At 45.7% G+C, this 20,674-nt stretch overlaps 1 protein-coding gene across 6 annotated transcripts in view; it reads left to right on the forward strand.

Moving 5' to 3' along the window:
* The window catches only part of TLN2 (talin 2), a 1,094,076-nt gene that overhangs the window by 120,691 nt on the left and 952,711 nt on the right, over positions 1-20,674 (forward strand). For all 6 annotated transcript variants that reach the window (XM_069221982.1, XM_069221985.1, XM_069221980.1 and 3 more), the window contains exon 2: positions 17,964-18,019. The gene's annotated coding sequence lies outside the window, so the exon portion shown is untranslated. The remainder of the gene's footprint in view (positions 1-17,963; positions 18,020-20,674) is intronic.

Here is a 20,674-nt window from a genome sequence, read left to right on the forward strand (position 1 = left end):
TGTTGGAAATAACGCCCAGATTCGATCTGTGAATTCTTATAAACCTTTTTGAATTCAGAACACTAGATACGGGCATTCCTTCTCTGCTCCTTTTGTCTCTTTAGGGCCATGTCCCTCTTCAGACCCTTTCCTGTAAATCAAGGACGGATCTTGCCTGCAGGAGAAATAGTTTATGATGAGAAACTAGAGTGCTTCCAGTTTCTGACCTTTCTTTCAAAATTATAAACGATGGTTGGTCCTCCAAAATGGGTCCCTATAGACAAGAGTGTGTGTGTGCGCACGTGTGTGCATGCACTGCCTCCCCCTACAGCCACCCCACCACACACAAAAAAGTCTAGAGCTCATGTTTAAAGGACTTCAGATGAGTTGTTTTTAGTATTTTATGTAGGATGAATGGGTCAAAGCAAGCCAAAGAGAGGAAAGCTATGCACAGGCCACATGATTGACTACATTTTGTTTTATGATCTGTTTTATGGTCGGTTAGTTACAACCAGATGAAGGTTGCCAAACCATGCTATTCACAAAGTTGGGATGATAAAACAAAATGAGGCATACTTGTAATGTTTCCAGAAGGTAGGTGGACTAAGCCAAAAAGTTGAAGCTGTCATTCTTTGGAGCATATTGAAGGGCTTTGCTGTGCGATATTGGTAGTGGAAGGCGGCCAAAAGCAGTGTAAGATGCGCAGTGAGTCTGCCATACCGATATTTTTTGCAAACGGTTAAGAAAGTTTTTTTTCCAGAAACACTTTCATTAAATCTATTGTACAGTATTGGTGCCACAAAAGTTCTGCAGCATGCATGGTGAGAAATTGAACTGTATTGTATTGGGGTTTTTCTGTGGCCAGAAGCTGATGGAGCTGCTGGATCTAGATGAAGGGTAGATGGGAATGGAAAAGATGTGCTTATGGAGCAGTTATTGAGGAGGTGTAGTTAGAACCAATGGGTTTTCAGGTTTTTCCGGGATGCAGGTTGATAGAGGAATTGGATTACAATAGGATGTGAGTTGCAACGCTTTGGTTCAGTGATAGTGATCCTCCTCCCACTTGAGAAGATTAGCCCTGCTGGGCCAGATGTCCTTGATGGGGTAGGACTGTTAAAGCGAGAGCTGGTAAAATCTTTAAGAATTGTATGCGAGATGTAGCCTTGAACCTGGGGGTGGGGGTTTCAAGGCTGGCTATGATTAAACTTTATCAAATGTAAGGTTAGCATGGTTGCACTGTCATGAATAATCTGCAACACCTTGTTAGGCGATGATAGGAATGCAGCAAGTAGGTGCTTCCATGTGGTTCTTGAAAGTGTGTACAATCTCAAATTTGTAGCCCTCATGCTTAAGGTGTCTATTCTGCAAAGGTTGAAAACATCAGCACCTGAGAAATTCTTATGATCGGTCTACTTATTTTTGTAATTTTGCTGTCAGGGTGTGTTTCTAATTTTTTGCCATGATGTGGTTCAAATTTATATACTGTGTTCAGTCTTTATCGTGTTGAGAAGAAATCAATTTTTTTTCCCACATATTGCGCTCTTGGAAGATTAAAGTAGAAAAACCTGCCTGGAGCGTATTACTTCTTGAGTGAAAGACAATAAGCTCCGCAATTTAAGCAAAATTAGCAATGCTGCTCTAGTTCTTAAGTTGTTAAGGAATTCATAAATGAGTGGCCCTAATAGTTGATTGGCCCTAATGGATGATAAAGAGACGTGTTGACATGTGCATTTGTGATCTATTTTTGCAAAATATTGTGAAATATTCATATTTGCATTCATTTTTAATATCGATACACAAATAGTTCAGTACCGTTCCTCTTTTCAGCACCCATCACCACAACACTACTCCCGCTATGCAGTACTGTCACACAGACCATGACACCTTCAACATATCACACAATTACGAATCATTATAATGTGGTACATAACACCACACAATGACCGCACAAATTCCATCATAACATACAGCATCCAACTATACAAATCACAACACTTAACCTAATAGCATAAGGATGTTCCACTTTCAGCATAGTCTAGCTTGACATTTCATAAGGCAGTTCTTAAGCACCGTACTGTACCATACTCGCACTAACATAATTGATGGGAAGTCTCACTGAAGAGGGCAATTGGAGAATAGGTGAGAGGCCTAAACGGCACCCCTGCATACCCAGTGGCTGCTCCTTGGCCAGTGGAGGACCCTTGATTCCAAAACATAATGAATTGTATACTCACATGCAACACAATAAAGGTCATCATGATGTCGGCGGGCACCGCGCTGACGGTCGCTGGAAGACTGCCAGCGTGGCGAATCCCCTGCCGGCCCTATAACGATTTTCCCGCTGGGCCCACCGGGAAACAGGGCCTTTACATTGACGCTGGATCCAAATGGAGCTGGCGCCAATGTGACAGTGAGGCGGGTGCAGCAGCACATGTTACGCATTTCACTACCCGTAATTCGGGCAGTGAAATGCACAACAGGGCTGTGCGTGGGGGCCCGAGTTAACCATTCCGCTAGCCTTTCCCTGGTGGTTTAAAACACCGCCAGGCTGCCTGGTGGCAGCAGCGTTTCCGCCACGGTCATAATAGGGCGGACGGACCGCCCGACACCGTGAATCTGGCGGTCCATGGACCGCTAGATTCATAATGAGGGCCAATGTATCACTCAGAGTACTATGTAGGAACCTGGAAACTCTGAAATGCACACCACATCTGAAGCCTAGAGCTGTTTGTCTAACATAATTCTTTCATGTCGGTTAACATCCACAGATTACCAATAAGTCAGAAGACCAGCCCCATGGTGATATTTATGGTGGTGACCCATAGTGAGAAGTTATCAGTTGGGGGGTTGGAAGCTTATGGAACGGGGAGATATTCCACTACTAATGAGGCCAAACATATTCACCAGACCAATAGAGACCTTTGTTCTCCGGCTCAGACAAAATGTTACTAGGGCCACAAGCAGTGCCTGTTTTAGCCCACTGAAGCACCTCCTTGGGCCAACCTCCCGCTAGGCTGCAAATGTCAAACAGGCCCAAGGGGCCACTGCAAACTGTGAATAGTGTACTACACTAGAACTCTATAACGCAACTCGACACAAGGACTCTATCGCCACACCGCACTACCACACCATAACTGAGCTCCTTGAAGGAGCGTGCAGATACTATACAGGTAATAACACTTGTAGGAAGTTGGCTCTGTATGTACTATTTCAAAGTAAGAAATAGCATGCACAGAGTCCAAGGGTTCCCCTTAGAGGTAAGATAGTGGCAAAAAGAGATAATTCTAATGCTCTATTTTGTGGTAGTGTGGTCGAGCAGTAGGCTTATCAGAGGGTAGTGTTAAGCATTTGTTGTACATACACACAGGCAATAAAGGAGGAACACACACTCAAAGACAATTCCAGGCCAATAGGTTTTTATATAGAAAAATATATTTTCTTAGTTTATTTTAAGAACCACAGGTTCAAGATTTACACACAATACTTTAAATGAAAGGTATTTCACTCAGCTATCTTAGGAACTTTGAATCAACAAAATAGCATGTACAGTTTTGGCAAAAATGGCAATAAGCTATTTTAAAACTAGACACAGTGCAAAATTCAACAGTTCCTGTGGGAGGTAAGTATTTGTTAGTTTTTCAGGTAAGTAAAGCACTTACAGGGTTCAAGTTTGGGTCCAAGGAAGCCCACCGTTGGGGGTTCAGAGCAACCCCAAAGTTACCACACCAGCAGCTCAGGGCCGGTCAGGTGCAGAGTTCAAAGTGGTGCCCAAAACGCATAGGCTTCAATGGAGAAGGGGGTGCCCCGGTTCCAGTCTGCCAGCAGGTAAGTACCCGCGGCTTCGGAGGGCAGACCAGAGGGGTTTTGTAGGGCACCGGGGGGGACACAAGTTAACACAAAAGGTACACCCCCAGCGGCACAGGGGCGGCCAGGTGCAGGGTGCAAACAGGCGTCGGGTTTGCAATTGGTTTCAATGGGAGACCCAGGGGTCTCTTCAGCGAAGCAGGCAGGCAAGGGGGGCTCCTCGGGGTAGCCACCACCTGGGCAAAGGGAGAGGGCCACCTGGGGGTCGCTCCTGCACTGGAGGTCAGATCCTTCAGGTCCTGGGGTTCTGCGGGTGTAGTGTCTTTACCAGGCGTCGGGTTCTTTGAAGCAGGCAGTCGCGGTCAGGGGGAGCCTCTAAATTCCCTCTGCAGGCGTCGCTGTGGGGGCTCAGGGGGTCAACTCTGGCTACTCACGGGCTCGCAGTCGCCGGGGAGTCCTCCCTGTAGTGTTATTTCTCCGCAGGTCGAGCCGGGGGCGTCGGGTGCAGAGTGGAAAGTCTCACGCTTCCGGCGGGAAACGTGGAGTCCTTTAAAAGTTGTTTCTTTGTTGCAAGTTTTAGTTTCTTTGGAACCGGGCCGCTGTCCTCGGAGTTCTTGGTCCTTTTAGATGCAGGGTAGTCCTCTGAGGCTTCAGTGGTCGCTGGACCCTGGGGAACGCGTCGCTGTTGCAGTTTTTCTCGAAGTGGGGAGACAGGCCGGTAGGGCTGGGGCCAAAGCAGTTGGTGTCTCAGTCTTCTCTGCAGGGCTTCAGGTCAGCAGTCCTTCTTTGTCTTAGGTTGCAGGAATCTATCTTCCTCGGTTCTGGGAGCCCCCAAATACTCAATTTAGGGGTGTGTTTAGGTCTGGGGGGTTAGTAGCCAATGGCTACTAGCCCTGAGGGTGGCTACACCCTCTTTGTGCCTCCTCCCTAAGGGGAGGGGGGCACATCCCTCATCCTATTGGGGGAATTCTCCATCTGCAAGATGGAGGATTTCTAAAAGTAAGAGTCACCTCAGCTCAGGACACCTTGGGGGTTGTCCTGACTGGCCAGTGACTCCTCCTTGTTTTTCTCATTATCTCCTCCGGCCTTGCCACCAAAAGTGGGGCCGTGGCCGGAGGGGAGGGGCATCTCCACTAGCTGGGATGCCCTGTGGCGCTGTAACAAAGGGGGTGAGCCTTTGAGGCTCACCGCCAGGTGTTACAGTTCCTGCAGGGGGAGGTGAGAAGCACCTCCACCCAGTACAGGCTTTGTTCCTGGCCACAGAGTGACAAAGGCACTCTCCCCATGTGGTCAGCAACATGTCTGGTGTGTGGCAGGCTGGTAAAACTAGTCAGCCCACACTGGAAGTCGGGTATGTTTTCAGGGGGCATCGCTAAGATGCCCTCTGGGTGTATTTCACAATAAAATGTACACTGGCATTATTTGATACCAAACTTCCCAGTTTTCAATGTAGCCATTATGGTGCTGTGGAGTTCGTGTTTGACAGACTCCCAGACCATATACTCTTATGGCTACCCTTCACTTACAATGTCTAAGGGTTTGCTTAGACACTGTATGGGCATAGTGCTCATGCACCTATACCCTCACCTATGGTATAGTACACAAGTTGGAAAGCAGTGTGTCTGTGCTGAGTGAGGTGTCTCCAGGGTGGCATAAGACATGCAGCAGCCCTTAGAGACCTTCCCTGGCATCAGGGCCCTTGGTACCAGGGGTACCAGTTACAAGGGACTTACCTGGATGCCAGGGTGTGCCAATTGTGGAGACAAAGGTACAGGTTTGGGAAAGAACACTGGTGCTGGGGCCTGGTTAGCAGGCCTCAGCACACTTTCAAATCATAACTTGGCATCAGCAAAGGCAAAAAGTCAGGGGGTAACCATGCCAAGGAGGCATTTCCTTACACACACCCCCTCCCCCAAACGAAAGAGGATGCGACTAACCTTTCCCAAGAGAGTCTTCATTTTCTAAGTGGAAGAACCTGGAAAGGCCATCTGCATTGGCATGGGCAGTCCCAGGTCTGTGTTCCACTATAAAGTCAATTCCCTGTAGGGAGATGGACCACCTCAACAGTTTTGGATTTTCACCTTTCATTTGCATTAGCCATCTGAGAGGTCTGTGGTCAGTTTGAACTACAAAGTGAGTAGCAAAGAGATATGGTCTCAGCTTCTTCAGGGACCAAACCACAGCAAAGGCCTCCCTCTCAGTGGCACTCCAACGTTGCTCCCTGGGGAGTAACCTACTGCTAATGAAAGCAACAGGCTGGTCAAGGCCATCATCATTTGTTTGGGACAAAACTGCCCCTATCCCATGTTCAGAGGCATCAGTCTGCACAATGAACTGCTTGGAGTAATCTGGAGCTTTTAGAACTGGTGCTGTGCACATAGCTTGTTTCAGGGTGTCAAAGGCCTGTTGGCATTCTATAGTCCAGTTTACCTTCTTAGGCATTTTCTTGGAGGTAAGTTCTGTGAGGGGTGTCACTATTGATCCATGTCCCTTCACAAACCTCCTGTAGTAGCCAGTCAAGCCAAGGAAGGCCCTGACTTGAGTCTGGGTTTTTGGAGCTACCCAGTCCAGAATAGTCTGGATCTTGGGCTGGAGTGGCTGAACTTGGCCTCCACCTACAAGGTGTCCCAAGTGAACCACAGTTCCCTGCCCTATCTGACTTTTGAATGCCTTGATAGAGAGGCCTGCTGCTTGCAGGCCCTTCAAAACCTTCTTCACGTGGACCAGGTGATCCTGCCAGATGGAGCTAAAGACAGCAATATCTTCAAGATAAGCTGCACTAAAGAACTCCAAGCCAGCATGGACTTTATTCACCAACCTTTGGAAGGTGGCAGGGGCATTCTTTAAGCCAAAGGGCATTACAGTGAACTGATAATGCCCATCATGTGTGGGGAATGCTGTCTTTTCTTTTGCTCCTGGTGCCATTTTGATTGCCAGTACCCTGCTGTCAAGTCAAAGGTACTTAAGTATCTTGCAGCACCTAGTTTGTCAATCAATTCATCTGCCCTTGGAATGGGATGGGCATCTGTCTTGGTGACAGAATTAGGTCCTCTGTAGTCCACACAAAACCTCATCTCTCTCTTTCCATCCTTGGTGTGAGGTTTGGGGACTAAGACCACTGGGCTAGCCCAGGGGCTGTCAGAGTGCTCAATGACTCCCAATTCCAGCATCTTGTGGACTTCCACTTAGATGCTTTCCTTAACTTGGTCATACTGTCTGAAAATGTTGTTTTTGACAGGCATGCTGTCTCCTGTGTCCACATCATGGGTACACAGGTGTGTCTGACCAGGGGTTAGGGAAAAGAGCTCAGCAAACTGTTGTAAGACTTTCCTACAGTCAGATTGCTGTTGGCCAGAGAGGGTGTCTGAATAGATCACTCCATCTACTGAGCCATCTTTAGGGTCTGTGGAGAGGAGATCAGGGAGAGGTTCACTCTCAGCTTCCTGGTCCTCATCTGTTACCATCAACAGATTCACATCTGCCCTGTCATGAAAGAGCTTGGGGCGGTTCACATGGATCACCCTTTTGGGGGTCCTGCTAGTGCCTAGGTCTACCAGGTAGGTGACCTGACCCTTTCTCTCTAGCACTGGGTAAGGGCCACTCCATCTGTCCTGAAGTGCTCTGGGAGCCACAGGCTCCAGAACCCAGACTTTCTGCCCTGGCTGAAACTCAACCATAGCAGCCTTTTGGTCATACCACATCTTCTGAAGTTGTTGGCTGGCCTCAAGGTTTTTACTTGCCTTTTCCATGTACTCTGCCATCCTGGAACGTAGGCCTAGTACATAGTCCACTATATCTTGTTTAGGCTCATGAAGAGGTCTCTCCCAGCCTTCTTTTGCAAGAGCTAGTGGTCCCCTTACAGGATGGCCAAACAGAAGTTCAAAGGGGGAAAACCCTACTCCCTTCTGAGGCACCTCTCTGTATGCGAAAAGCAAACATGGCAAGCAGACATCCCATCTCCTTTTGAGCTTTTCAGGGAGCCCCATGATCATGCCTTTCAATGTCTTGTTACATCTTTCCACAAGACCATTGGTTTGTGGATGGTGTGGTGTAGTGAATTTGTAAGTCACCCCACACGTGCTTCAGGTATGCTGACGTGAAGTTGGTACCCCTGTCAGACACCACCTCCTTAGGAAATCCCACTCTGGTAAAGATACCAATGAGTGCTTTAGCTACTGCAGGGGCAGTAGTGGACCTAAGGGGAATTGCTTCAGGGTACCTAGTGGCATGATCCACTACCACTAGGATGTACTGGTTCCCTGAGGCTGTGGGAGGTTCAAGTGGACCCATTATGTCCACACCCACTCTTTCAAAGGGGACCCCCACCACTGGAAGTGGAATGAGGGGGGCCATTGGGTGTCCACCTGTCTTACCACTAGCTTGACAGGTGGCACAGGAGACACAAAACTCCTTTACCTTCTGGGACATGTTGGGCCAATAGAAATGGTTAACTAACCTTTCCCAAGTCTTGGTTTGTCCCAAATGCCCAGCAAGTGGAATATCATGAGCTAAGGTCAGAATGAACTTCCTAAACTCCTGAGGCACTACCACTCTCCTAGTGGCACCAGGTTTGGGATCTCTTGCCTCAGTGTAGAGGAGTCCATCTTCCCAATAGACGCTATGTGTTCCAGTGATTTTTCCTTTGGTCTCTTCAGCAGCTTGCTGCCTAAGGCCTTCAAGAGAGGGACATGTTTCCTGCCCCTTACACAACTGTTCCCTTGTGGGTCCCCCTGGGCCTAGGAGCTCAACCTGATAAGGTTCCAACTCCATGGGCTCAGTTCCCTCAGAGGGCAGAACGTCTTCCTGGGAAGAGAGGTTCCCTTTCTTTTGTTGTGTTGAAGCTGGTTCCCCAGTCTTCTTTCCTTTCCTCCTGGAGGGTTGGGCCATTTTTCCAGGCTCCAACACCACTTTTTCACCCTGAGCCTTGCACTGTGCCCTTGTCTTGACACACACCAGTTCAGGGATACCCAGCATGGCTGCATGGGTTTTGAGTTCTACCTCAGCCTATGCTGAGGACTCCAGGTCATTTCCAAGCAAACAGTCTACAGGGATATTTGAGGAGACCACTACCTGTTTCAGGCCATTGACCCCTCCCCACTCTAAAGTTACCATAGCCATGGGATGTACTTTAGTCTGATTGTCAGCGTTGGTGACTGGATAAGTTTGTCCAGCCAGGTATTGACCTTGGGAAACCCGTCTCTCTGTCACCATGGTGACACTGGCACCTGTATCCCTCAGGCCTTCTACACTAGTCCCATTAATTAAGAGTTGCTGCCTGTATTTTTGCATATTAGGGGGGCAGACAACCAGTGTGGCTAAGTCCACCCCACCCTCAGAACCTAATGTAGCTTCAGTGTGAATCCTGATTTGCTCTGGGCACACTGTTGATCCCACCTGGAGACTGGCTAGTCCAGTGCTAACTGGAGTAGAGTTTGAAGTGGAACCTTTCTTGGGACAGGCCTTGTCTCCAGTTTGGTGTCCCTGCTGATTACAGCTACGACACCAGGCCTTTTTGGGATCAAAGTTTTTACCCTTGTACCCAAAATTGGGTTGTGAAGAGGCTTTGGACCCTCCCTCCTGAGCAGGTTTTTGGGGCCCTGTAGAAGACTCTTTACTTTTACCCTTGGATGTCTCAACACTCTTCCCCTGGGGAGTCTTTGTGACCCCTTTCTTTTGGTCACCCCCCTGTGGAAGTCTTGGTCACCCTAGTCTTGACCCAATGGTCCCAATTCTTGGGGAGAAATTGGTCCTAGGTCTACCAGATGCTGATGCAGTTTATCATTGAAACAATTACTTAACATGTGTTCTTTCACAAATAAATTGTACAGCCCATCATAATCATTTAAACCACTGCCATGAATCCAACCATCCAGTGTTTTGACTGAGAAGTCAACAAAATCAACCCAGGTCTGGCTCGAGGATTTTTGAGCCCCCCTGAACCTAATCCTGCACTCCTCAGTTGAGAATCCAAAGCCCTCAATTAGGGAAGCCTTCATGAGGTCATAGGATTCTGCATCTTTTCCAGAGAGTGTGGGGAGTCTATCCCTACACCTTCCAGTGAACATTTCCCAAAGGAGAGCACCCCAGTGAGATTTGTTTACTTTTCTGGTTGCACAAGCCCTCTCAAAAGCTGTGAACCATTTGGTGATGTCATCACCATCTTCATATTTAGTTACAATCCCTTTAGGGATTTTTAGCATGTCAGGAGAATCTCTGACCCTATTTATGTGGCTGCCACCATTGATGGGACCTAAGCCCATCTCTTCTTGTCTTTCCCTTTCTATGGCTAGGATCTGTTTTTCCAAAGCCAATCTTCTGGCTAACAGGAGGTAATCTTCATTGAGGCTGTCCTCAATGTTTCCAGAGTTGCTAGACTCTCCTGTTAGAGAAGCAGCATCTCTGATTATCACTTGTGGAGTCAGGGTTGGAGGAACCCTGGTCTCCCTATCTAGGGTTGGAGGTGGGAGTTCCTCCAACTCACTAGTGTCCCCCTCTGTGAGGGCATCATCAGAGGGGTTGTTTTTAGCAAACTCTGCCAAAAGCTCCTGGAGCTGTACTTTGGTAGGGTTTGAACCAGTTTTTATCTTTTTGATTTAACAGAGAGACCTTAACTCTGACATCCTAAGATGCAGGTAAGGGGTGAGGTTGAGTTCCATCACTAACTCTTCTGTAGTAGACATTATGTTTCTAAAAGTTGGAATACTTTTTAAGAATCTAAAACTATCTCTAGAACTTAATTCAAAATTTTACAAAACATGTAAACTCTAAAAGAAATGCTAACAGGGACTAACACAAGGCCCTAGCAGGACTTTTAAAAATTTAGAAAAATAGCTCAAATTTCAAAAATCAGTTTCTAATGACAAATTTTGGAATTTAGTTGTGTGATCAGGTATTGGCTGAGTAGTCCAGCAAATGCAAAGTCTTGTACCCCACCGCTGATCCACCAATGTAGGAAGTTGGCTCTGTATGTACTATTTCAAAGTAAGAAATAGCATGCACAGAGTCCAAGGGTTCCCCTTAGAGGTAAGATAGTGGCAAAAAGAGATAATTCTAATGCTCTATTTTGTGTTAGTGTGGTCGAGCAGTAGGCTTATCAGAGGGCAGTGTTAAGCATTTGTTGTACATACACACAGGCAATAAATGAGGAACACACACTCAAAGACAATTCCAGACCAATAGGTTTTTGTATAGAAAAATATATTTTCTTAGTTTATTTTAAGAACCACAGGTTCAAGATTTATACACAATACTTTAAATGAAAGGTATTTCACTCAGGTATCTTAGGAACTTTGAATCAACAAAATAGCATGTACAGTTTTGGCAAAAATGGCAATAAGCTATTTTAAAACTAGACACAGTGCAAAATTCAACAGTTCCTGTGGGAGGTAAGTATTTGTTAGTTTTTCAGGTAAGTAAAGCACTTACAAGGTTCAAGTTTGGGTCCAAGGTAGCCCACCATTGGGGGTTCAGAGCAACCCCAAAGTTACCACACCAGCAGCTCAGGGCTGGTCAGGTGCAGAGGTCAAAGTGGTGCCCAAAACGCATAGGCTTCAATGGAGAAGGGGGTGCCCCGGTTCCAGTCTGCCAGCAGGTAAAGTACCTGTGACTTCGGAGGGCAGACCAGAGGGGTTTTGTAGGGCACCGGGGGGGACAAAAGTTAACACAAAAGGTACACCCTCAGCGGCACAGGGGCGGCCGGGTGCAGGGGTGCAAACAGCCGCCTGGTTTGCAATTGGTTTCAATGGGAGACCCAGGGGTCTCTTCAGCGAAGCAGGCAGGCAAGGGGCGGGCTCCTCGGGGTAGCCACCACCTGGGCAACGGAGAGGGCCTCCTGGGGGTTGCTCCTGCACTGGAGGTCAGATCCTTCAGGTCCTGGGTTCTGCGGGTGCAGTGTCTTTACCAGGCGTCGGGTTTTTTGAAGCAGGCAGTCGCGGTAAGAGGGAGCCTCTGGATTCCCTCTACAGGCGTCGCTGTGGGGGCTCAGAGGGGTCAACTCTGGCTACTCACGGGCTCATAGTCGCCGGGGAGTCCTCCCTGTAGTGTTGTTTCTCCGCAGGTCGAGCCGGGGGCGTCGGGTGCAGAGTGGAAAGTTTCACGCTTCCGGCAGGAAACGTGGAGTCCTTTAAAAGTTGTTTCTTTGTTGCAAGTTTTACTTTCTTTGGAACAGGGCCGCTGTCCTCAGGAGTTCTTGGTCCTTTTAGATGCAGGGTAGTCTTCTGAGGCTTCAGAGGTCGCTGGACCCTGGGGAACGCGTTGCTGTTGCAGTTTTTCTTGAAGTGGGGAGACAGGCCGGAAGGGCTGGGGCCAAAGTAGTTGGTGTCTCTGTCTTCTCTGCAGGGCATCAGGTCAGCAGTCCTTCTTCGTCTTAGGTTGCAGGAATCTATCTTCCTCTGTTCTGGGAGCCCCTAACTACTCAATTTAGGGGTGTGTTTGGTCTGGGGGTTTAGTAGCCAATGGCTACTAGCCCTGAGGGTGGCTACACCCTCTTTGTGCCTCCTCCCTGAGGGGAGTGGGGCACATCCCTAATCCTATTGGGAGAATCCTCCATCTGCAAGATGGAGGATTTCTAAAAGTCAGAGTCACCTCAGCTCAGGACACCTTAGGGGTTGTCCTGACTGGCCAGTGACTCCTCCTTGTTTTTCTCATTATCTCCTCTGGCCTTGCCGCCAAAAGTGGGGCTGTGGCCGGAGGGGGCGGGCATCTCCACTAGCCTTTGAGGCTCACCGCCAGGTGTTAGAGTTCCTGCAGGGGGAGGTGAGAAGCACCTCCACCCAGTAAGGCTTTGTTCCTGGCCACAGAGTGACACAGGCACTCTCCCCATGTGGCCAGCAACATGTCTGGTGTGTGGCAGGCTGGTAAAACTAGTCAGCCCACATGGAAGTCGGGTATGTTTTCAGGGGGCATCCCTAAGATGCCCTCTGGGTGTATTTCACAATAAAATGTACACTGGCATCAGTGTGCATTTATTGTGCTGAGACGTTTGATACCAACCTTCCCAGTTTTCAGTGTAGCCATTATGGTGCTGTGGAGTTCGTGTTTGACAGACTCCCAGACCATATACTCTTATGGCTACCCTGCACTTACAATGTCTAAGATTTTGCTTAGACACTGTAGGGGCATAGTGCTCATGCACCTATACCCTCACCTATGTTATAGTGCACCCTGCCTTGGGGCTGTAAGGCCTGCTATAGGGGTGACTTATCTATGCCATAGGCAGTGTGAGGTTGGCATGGCACCCTGAGGGGAGTGCCATGTCGACTTAGTCATTTTCTCCCCACCAGCACACACAAGTTGGCAAGCAGTGTGTCTGTGCTGAGTGAGGGGTCTCCAGGGTGGCATAAGGCATGCTGCAGCCCTTACAGAACTTCCCTGGCATGAGGGCCCCTGGTACCAGGGGTACCAGTTACAAGGGCATTACCTAGATGCCAGGGTGTGCCAATTGTGGAGACAAAGGTACAGGTTAGGGAAAGAACACTGGTGTTGGGGCCTGGTTAGCAGGCCTCAGCACACTTTCAAATCATAACTTGGCATCAGCAATGGCAAAAAGTCAGGGGTAACCATGCCAACGAGGCATTTCCTTACAACACTGATATGTCAATACTATGTTTTTGCTTCTGAAGGCTGGTAGCCAAAACAATTTAAGAAAAAACAAAAGACGCTCTTGCCTACTGCAGAAGGATGTGATCATGAACGCCCATTTGGAGTATTTAAAGAATGTAAGAGCAAGAACGGCCAACATGTGTTTTAGCAAGATTAGTCATTTGAGTCCATCTATCTTTGGACTATTTGCTTCTCCGTTAGTACCCATCTGACCAGTTTTATATTAATATTTAGAGTTGTGTCACAAATATCTTCCCCTCTCTAGAGCCATTTGTAGCAGTTAGAAGATTGCAGATCTCCGCGTGTTCATTTCTGGTCAGACAAATGAGCAGTCTTTGTTTGAGTGTGTTGTTTTATTAGCCATCCATAACAAAATGAGTAGCCTAGCTTCCTAGAGGGAGACCGAGGTATCCCAAGAGGCACCACCTAACAGGCATGTCTATATTTGCAATCTATGGCTCTTATTGTTTCAGGCAGTAAGTGCCAAGGGGCTGCAGCCACCAGTCAGTCTGACTACATGCATATAAAGTTTTAATAAGCATACATCTTCTAGCATGCATGCATGCATTATACCCCTAGGTACATCTTTCTTTCTGTGGATAAAAGTGCACCTCACTTCATAGCAAATTCCATTTATGGCATCCATAAAAACTTGATAATGGTGGTGGCTAGATAAGCCATAAATGGATGTTTTCTAACATTAAAAAAAGCATTCTATTTGTGTGGGCGTTAGAGAAAGTGGATGACTTAAATCATACTCAGTGCATTTTTGCCACTAGCCCGCCTACAATACATCTATTTGTGCAAAACTCAGCAGTAGAGGGAAATCTTCCTCAATCTTTATTTCTGCAACTGTCCTATATTGAGATCCTAGTAGGTTTTGCCTGCCAACCCGAGAGAAAAGTTAGGTTATCGAACCGGTTTCCTGCTAGTATCTCAGCATACTTTTTAAAGCATGCACTACACTCGGGTTAAAAAATACATCTAAATGAAATGGCATAAAAACGTAATTTTGAAAACTGTCATGAATTTTTCATAATGCTAATTAAGGGAATTTCATGATGTTCACTGGCGTGATTATGGAGCTTTCTATAGAGCCTTAAATACCTACCAATTTAGGGAATGTTTTAGTGAGGTGATCTGGAATGGCAGATTTGGGGGTGGGGGAGGGGTATGTTCATCAGTGTTACCTTTTATTCATCTTTGGATCTTGTACCCGCACGTTCTGAAACAGCTAAAGGAATTCGTGGCTGCCCAGTTAGAATTCTTCAGCAGGTGAACTATAACATAACACTGAACAGTAATTTTACTAGTAACATGGGACAAAAAAGTTCCCATTTGTTGAGTAAAAAACATATATATTTTCTTGGTTTGAAAACTTTTTCCTTTCTCCCTCAGGAGTTGTGAATTCTGGTATTTTAATAATGTCGGACTCTGTATAGCTTTCAAGCCGTTCCTCCCTGTATAGGTATTCATAAAGGAAATGGGAAAGGGTCATGGCACAGCATTGCATTAGATCCACGTTTTTTGCCTTTTGAGGGCTAGGGTTTAAAACTGTTAACTTGTTGGGTAAAGCATCCATATTGTAAATTCTTATCTGCAGCCAGAGCTAAAGAGACCTTTTCTCTGTATATTGGAGCACTCAGTGACTATTGGGTAGTGCCTGTCAGGGGTTCAGGGGGGATACACTAGAAATGGGGCAACCACTACATATGTGTGGATGGATAGATTGGGTATCCTATTGGTAAGGCATCATGAGGAAGTGATGTTGATGTACCTATCTCGCAACATGTTTCTTGCAGAGCTGTGTCTTCATATGCTTCCCGAAAGAGACTAAACAAGCTGGTTGTCGGATCTGTGTGGGGTTGATGTTCTAGATCACCTGAGTTATTTGAGCATGGCTACCGTCATGTACAAATGGTATCCTAGGGTGCGCAGTTGAATGACCTATTTACCGACCTGACTTTCCAAAGCTCTCAGAAGTGGTGGTTGTAAGGTTGGAAAACACATATAGTATCACCCAGTATCTATACACAAGAAATGTTTGTGTTCAACTAGAGCAAAACCTAGGAAAATTCAGAAGATTAAAGCACCTTCTGGGGCTTGGTTTATTAGCAGTTATGTACAAGGCGCTATACTCAGAATGTCACTGGGGCTGTTGGAATAGGTCAACCACTGTATAGGGAATATGTCATCCACTGTATAAAGGATTGCAAGATCTTGTCTGTACCTAGAGATTATCAGGTCACAATTATTGCGTGATGGCTTTGTGTACTTGTCTTGTTCAATAGAAAAAACATGCTAGAGAGAATAAATCTGCCATTTGTTTTAGTTTCTCACAAGCCCGTTGTGCAGATTAGAGGGTTTAAAAGCACAGAGTACCGAGAATCTGCTACAAAAATATATTTAAAACTATTGTCCAAGTGAAACCTGTAATTCCCACCCACAGAAAGTGATTGATTTAGAGCACCAAAGTCCCAGTCCACAAATCAGTGGCGTCCGGTTAAAAGAGGTATAGTGCCTTGGATGTTTACAACTAGGGATTGGGGGGAAATAGTAAACTCTTGAATGGGAAACCGGTTACAGCTCTAACTTGTATTAATGCTGAAAATCGCAGCAGGATACTGTTGGTTCTGAGAATGCACCGTCACTAAGTAGGGGCCCTTAGCAGCCAACCCGTAGGGTCCTCATCACATGATTAGAAGGTCACTGTGGACATTTTCAGTTGTTGAGGACACACACAGGATCTGGGACACCTCTGGTCCTATTGGGTTGACATGCCACTACGGAACTGGGATTTAGAGATTTCAGCCCAAAAGGGATGAAAACACAATGAGACTCCCAAGGTGCAGCCTAGTCCCAGGCAAACTGGAATGGTGTCACCGTGTGTGGGCAAAGGACCATATTGCCTTGCATGCGCTACCCTTGCAGAAGATACCAGTCATACCACATGCAACCTTCATTCACTCACTATGTGAATGGAAACATATAAACATGTTACATGCTGCATAGCCCCACAGACTAGCAGGGAGATGCAGTGGAGGATTCTTATCTTGGGGAGTTGGCAGAACTTCACATGGAGAGAGAGACTCCTTTGCAGGGCTTACAGCCAGAGTGCCATGTGTCCTTATTTAGAATCTGCAGCTGTGCAATAGCCTTGGGTGAGGGCACAGTTTGGGTGTATATTTCGTTTATCTAACAATATTCGCCCTCTCACTAGGGTGGAGAGGGGGATCTTGAGAAAAAGATATCATTGTGAAGGACAAAGTAATGTAAGGAAAATATCACAAATGTTAAATCACAACGTAGTTGGACTGATATCCTCTGCATATATCATTATACTGAACTATTAGACGAGGGACTTTCTGATTCTGTCCACTGCAGCTCTGAAAGCATCTCCACGTATCCGTCACAGTGAAGATTAAGTAGAACGTGGGGCAAAAGTTATTGGTAAAATGTTGTGGGAAATGTTAAGATAAAGTGTATGGGGTGAACGAGTTATCTCATTCGTAAATATTAAAAAAATATATGAATCAAGAGTAAAGGTAATTATTATTGCCGACAGGGCTAAAATTGAATATTTTACATTCTTAGATTGAAAAACACAGTGCATTATGGGCGTCTCCCTGTAGATATATTAAAATAAAAAATAAAATCCGAGATCTACCTCATGTTTCCTGAGTAGAAAAGCTTAAGATACATGCAAAAATAATGTGGTAAACAAGAGTCCGGTATTAATTACTCTGAGAATCATCACCCAAAATTAAACTTAAAGTGATGAATGCACCTGAAAAAAAAAAACTCCTGGAACTTCTTATTGGTTTATTATTAAATAGATAAAAATGATTCACATTATTTGATTGAAAAATGTTGACAAATTACTGTCCTTAAGCCAGAGTAAGTCTAAAGTGCGGTCATAGCCTGGTCCCAAGATCAATCGTTAGAGCCTTGAAGAAGGTAGCAATCTTTGCACAACAGAGAATTATTCAGGTAGAGGCAATACCAGGCTGTGTTTGAGAACTCAAGGACATCAATAAACATTGGAAAGAACTGCATTTGGTTAGGAGGTAATTGGCTTCAGAACAGTTGCCGAAGAGATGCTCTAGGGATCTTTGAAGCCTCCTCCTTTAGTATCGACACTGCTGAGCATGCGGTTTTGGGTGGTAGGTTATTTACAGCTCAGTTTTATTTAGCCCTCTGGATGCCTATTGCGGTTCTCAGGCTCAGGTATCAACATGTTGCAGAGATAGTCCTACTAAATTTACCTGCTGCACGGGTAAGAGCAGGCCGCAGTCTTCGCCAGTTGTGGTAATTTGCCAGAAGTGTATGTATCCAGCAAAACCACAACTTCTCATTGTTAAAATTTACAAAGGAAGGCCAACAGTCAAATTTATGACCGCATGTTTTATCACTAAAGTGTGCTAGCTATAATGAGCTATCTCTTGAAATAACTAGGCCATTGGACCTTCAAATCGTCCATATTTGCAAGGCCCTTGTGCTTGAGGTGTGTTGGGTCACTGAAGTGTGAAACATCAGGGTATCCATTGCTGCTCACCCTTGTCTAATTTTCCCTTTTACAGGAACATAAGGAAGCGGACATACATCTATAAGGGAATATGCAAGACAGTAGATCCAGGTAAGGATCATCGTTTGCTCATTACTTTTTAGAACACTCATCATTTTTTTACCCCTGTGTTGTGATTAAGCACCGATTGTGGGGAGCCACCTGTAAGCACAAAACTCTGGCATTTTGTAAAATGGCATATCTTGCTTCTACAGACCTCGAACCTGATTCTCAGAGCTATGTTCGTATATAACTGCTTATTTTATGAGTTTAAAGCTACTTCTGTATGCCCAAAATGCAATTTTACACTTGCATGAAGATTTACTCACACACCGTATTGCCCTATTATGATGTAACATTGCTGGTAGTAAATTGTCTCCCATTTTCAGTTGATGATGCTGAGGAGCAATGCATTAAACCTTTGGGAAACTCACAAACGTTGTTTAATGTGGGTGTTGACAAAGATTTCTTCAACCCATTTCTTCCCTAGAAAGGTTTGGAGATTTACTGCTGTAAATGGCTGGGATAAATCCCTGTACATGGTTGGGGATGGGAAGCGAACATCCTGTAAATTGGTTGGGTGTAGAGACAGGACATTTCCCATGGGCAAAAATATTTCTCCTGTGGAGGAACAAAATAACTTTGGCAACTGCAGTGTGGCAAGAAATCTTCCCTTTCAACCACACTTTGAACAACTATGCATATCGAAATGCCTTTGCATGAAGAGAAATAGGAATTTAAAAACGAAAAAAGAATTTAAAAACCTTATCCACGAATACTCCTTGGAAGTAGACAGTCGCAGCTTTCCTGGAGCTCTTTTGAAAAGATTCTGAATTCCAAAAACGTTGGTCCGCAGGCGTAATAGTTCACAATGCTCCCCCCCCCTCTCTCTCCTCCCCTAAGTAAAACTGTATTACTTGGCAGATTAATGTTACACTAAGCTATAAACAAACATTGGAGGCCAATTGGTCTCACCTATAAGACCTATTGACCCTGCCAAAGTATTTTTTTTTGGTCATATTGTATTAACATGAATATGCGCGCCAACAAAGGACACCGGCATTTTTCCTTTTTACTTACCGATCTTAGATGGATTGCTAACTACAAAAACAAGCATTTACAATGCACTAGGGCCTCGCATTTCTCCGAGTTACAGCTATTAGCAGTTGTAAACTCCCAACCGGATTTTTCTTTCCACATAGAAATAAAAAAACAGTGCGATCGCACTGCTACAGTTCACTTGTAAAAAAATAAAATAAAAAATAAAAAAATTTCGGCAAAAGTGCAGTTATCTACGTAACCGGTAAAAGTGCAATTAAATATGTAATACCGTCGATGTTATGCAAATCGCTCGACTTCTGCCAAGTGAGATCGCGTGGCGAACAAAAGATAAAAAGTAGTCCACAAACCGGACGGGGAAACAGCGAGCCTCGCATGTTTTCTGTACTTGGTCGCTGCGCTCGAGGAGGGCTAACCACCAGAAAAGGCATGACGTATGCGTGCCTTCCACTAATGAAAGCAAGAAGATTTTAACAGGCAAGCCCATGAACCACTGAAAGACAACTGACGTGACGTGAACGGGGCTCCGAGCCCTTTTCTGACTCCTAAAGCATCTCGCAAGCAACATAAGCTCGACCGTAAGAAGGAGCACGAAGGTCCCTTTTAAAACCCAGGGGAAAGCAACTAATAGGCTTGACCTACAAATGAGCTAAAACCAGATAACCCCGGTTGTCATTAATCCCAGCACAACACACGTTTATGACAAATGATTTCTGCTCATAGGCAAAGTTTGTGACAAAAAGAGTTGCTGGGAACATTTGTTGCGTTTGTTTTTTGTACGTGCTAATGCTGGAATGATGGGCAGATGGCAATATATTTTTTTAATGTCTAGTCATGTTTATATTTCATGGGTAATGGAGCGTAAATCCTGTTACACTATTTTACCAGAAAACCACCTCTGCGGCCGTGGGTGGTCAATGGCCATGCTATATTTATTTCGGTCTCAAAGCGCGGTATGTTTAAAAGGGATAAAATCGGGGGTTAATGCAGCTATTATTCACTTTAAGGAAAGGCGGATGAGATGAGATGGCACCTCAGCTGCCATCTCCGTGCGTCTGAGCTCGAATTAATGGCATGCTCTGGCTAAATCATTGCAGCTCCCCTGTCTGCTGCCCCGGTCCATTTTAGGTCGACCATAGCAGGGAGCAAGCACTGCTTTTCGACCGGTTGTAATCTGTTCTGTGGGCTTTAACCATGCACATCTCACGCCCACCAATTTCACTCCTTTCTGTGCCTGTCTTTCAAAAATCCCTTGATGTCGTTGGTAAATGCTTTGTGTTTGTCCTGCCTTGAGGCAGTTTTCTTACCACCTTGGAGACTGACCCTATTACATGGATTATTGCACGATCGGCCACATAGCTTTGTGATGGCGAAAATTTTTTCTTTTGCCGCGCCGCTGTGCTCATGGTTTTTAATTCGTCTTCCTTGGTTTTGGGCATCTTCCTGTTTCTTTGCAACGTCTGTGGGGCCTTTTTGATTTTTCTTTTTTTTTAATGCAGTTTTATGTAACGTGAACTTGACACAAAGGTATTGGAGCGCTTTACATGAGCACCAGTTACATTACACAAGAATGCATTCATTTTTGGTAGCAAGGGGAAATAAATTGATTTGCCCAGAATCACAGGATGTTGAGCCGGTGCAGACTCCAACCGTGTTCCCCAGCTCCAA

This window comes from Pleurodeles waltl, chromosome 3_1 (assembly GCF_031143425.1).
Source record: "Pleurodeles waltl isolate 20211129_DDA chromosome 3_1, aPleWal1.hap1.20221129, whole genome shotgun sequence".
In the NCBI taxonomy this organism is placed as follows: Eukaryota; Metazoa; Chordata; class Amphibia; order Caudata; family Salamandridae; genus Pleurodeles; species Pleurodeles waltl.